This window comes from Bidens hawaiensis, unplaced genomic scaffold, assembly GCF_021521415.1.
Source record: "Bidens hawaiensis isolate Kalapana, Puna unplaced genomic scaffold, B.hawaiensis_p1.1 tig00033892_1, whole genome shotgun sequence".
NCBI lineage: Eukaryota > Viridiplantae > Streptophyta > Magnoliopsida > Asterales > Asteraceae > Bidens > Bidens hawaiensis.
Genome location: NW_027495846.1, coordinates 266116 through 268687, shown reverse-complemented (window position 1 = coordinate 268687; position 2572 = coordinate 266116). Strand labels below are relative to the sequence as shown.

Here is a 2572-nt window from a genome sequence, read left to right as displayed (position 1 = left end):
CAACCATGGCGGTCCATGACCTCACATTCTTGTTTTTTATACGGTTAAAGACGGTTCTTGCGGTCCCTACTCTTCCACATTTGCAGTACATGTCTACAACCGATGTACCCACAACTACATCCTCCTCTAGACCCATCTTTATAACCTATACAATTAAAAAGCAATGAAATTATGTAGCTTCTGTGTGCTTTTATACAGGAGTGTGCAAAAAACAGCAACAACCAAACTGTAACCAAAATAACCTACACAACTGATCTGAAATAGCCAAACCAAAACCGATGGTTTGGTTATTTTTATATTAAAAACTAAATTTCCAGTTCGGTTTTGCATGTACTGAAAACCAACGAAAAACATAACCGACTTTATAACCAAACCGCACCCGTAAAAACAACAGAAAAACAGAAAAAAAAATTCTTTTGACTATCGTTATTGAAATTATGGATTGTAATTATTATTTTTGAATGTTAAGTAATTCATAATATATTAATAAACTGTGCCGCCCAAAAGATTTTAGGCCCTAATATGTAATAATCATTAATTAACAAAATAATTTAGGTTCAAAGTTTCAGTCCCAAATTCATAACTTTGGGCCACTTTTTTTATCCCCAAAATTCAGACCCAAATGGCAAAAACTGAAGAAACTATAACCGAACCAACATTGTGAAAACCAAAAAAAACAAAATCAGACGGTTTTCGATAAACCTAAAACGGAACTCATGGTTTCTGGCTTGGTCTGACTCAGAACCAACCAATGCACGCCCCTACTTTATCAAATACAAAGTCAAGCTTTTGTAAGTTAACAATTTTATTTCAAATTACCTGATCATGTGTACATTTTCCACTTTGTAGAGCACCCGAGTGAGCACAAGCAAGCAGAACCGCAGACAACGTGACAGCATTGTACTTAACCTCAGCATCTCGCACCATGGCATAAAACAGATCTAATGCTTCTGTAGACATCCCATGTTGAGCACAAACTGCAATCATTGAATTCCAAGTTGTCACATCTTTGTTGATTATTTCATTAAACACCTTCCTAGAAAAACCTAGTTGACCACATTTGGCATAAGCATCCACCAGAGTATTCCCGACTCTCGTGTTTTCCACAAACCCCTTTTTAACAACCACCCCATGAACCCCTTCTGTGACATTCTTGTTTGAAATACTGGAACAGGCTGCAAGAACTGAAACCATAGCAACCGAATCGATACACACTTCGTTCTCATTAATATCATTACTACCACTTAACCTCTCTTCAGTCAGAAAGTCTTTAAGAAGTGATAAAGCATCATACGGACGCCCGTTTTGTACATAACCAGTAATCATCGAAGTCCAAGAAACCATATTTCTAACAGGCGTTTCATCGAACAAGCTCTGTGCATCATCCAAGTAACCACATTTGGAGTACATGTTAATGAGAGCAGACGAGACAAAAACATCATTGTGAAACCCGAAAACAACGGCTTGTGAGTGGGTCTGCTTGCCCGCGTAAAGATCAAAGAGCGCGGAACAGGATTTGATGGCGCAAGGGAAAGTGGAGCGGTTTGGGGTAAGAGAGAGCTTTCTCATGGCTGAGAAAGCAAGAAGGGATTCCACGTAATCCCCAGCACGCGCCAGGTCAGCGATGACCGAATTCCATGACCAGACATTGGTGGTGTCCACATATTTGTTGAAGAAAGTAATGAGGTTAGGGTTATTGTGTGGTAAGTGATTGATGGCAAGCTGCAAAGAAGAATCAGCAGCAGCAACCAAAGCTACTTTGGTGATCTTCATTCATTTCCCATTTGTTCTACCGACGCCGTGTTTATCGTATAGTTATAATAATAATTATCAATTTTGGCTTTAATATCTTGCAACACAGAGCTGCAAGGTACCTATTAAAACCAAAAAAATAATATGTAGTGAGGCAACCATTGAAGAACATATACTAGTGATAAATTTCCTTTTCCCATTAAAGCATTTCATCGAACAGTTGGCGTGCATGAATGGAAAAACTTATTAACGCCCAAGCACATGTCATTATTATCTATTGCAGACAAAAAGGATTGATAACAACATCATGAATGGCACCTTGATTAGTTCCCAGCAAACAGAAAACAATCAACATTTACATAAGCACGTATATTCACACACAAATATCATATAACATATACACACCTGTTGCATACTTGCACTCATACAATTCAATTATTTTCAAACACACGGTGGTTTACCATTATTTATATAGGGTGTCAAGTGTGAGTTACCAGTCTCCTCATCAAACGGGGACTGGGCGACTGAGTGTGTCGGTGATTGGTAACTTATTATTTTGGAAAACTCGTTGAGTTTTTTTATTGGTTTGGAAAAGAAAATACTAAGAATGTTTGCTATGGTTAGGCTATATATGCAGTGGAGCGGCTATAATTGGGGGCGAATTATGACACGTGGCGTTGAGTCAGCATGGAGTGGAAATTTGTTTTTAGGGTGTAATGATGTAGGGGCTACAAGTTGGGCCCACAGTGTCTTTTTTATTATTTTCTTTTTATAACTAAACTAATTAAACAAAAACCAATTTATTTAAATAATTAAATAA

General features: G+C 37.7%; 1 pseudogene across 1 annotated transcript; it reads right to left on the bottom strand.

The window, feature by feature from the left end:
* Positions 1-4: 4 nt before the first annotated feature.
* LOC143585575 (pentatricopeptide repeat-containing protein At3g26782, mitochondrial pseudogene) lies at positions 5-1869 on the bottom strand (annotated as a pseudogene). The gene is made up of 2 exons (XR_013144563.1): positions 820-1869; positions 5-145 (listed from the first exon to the last, which is right to left on the bottom strand). The product of XR_013144563.1 is annotated as a pentatricopeptide repeat-containing protein At3g26782, mitochondrial pseudogene (transcript).
* Positions 1870-2572: the final 703 nt, after the last annotated feature.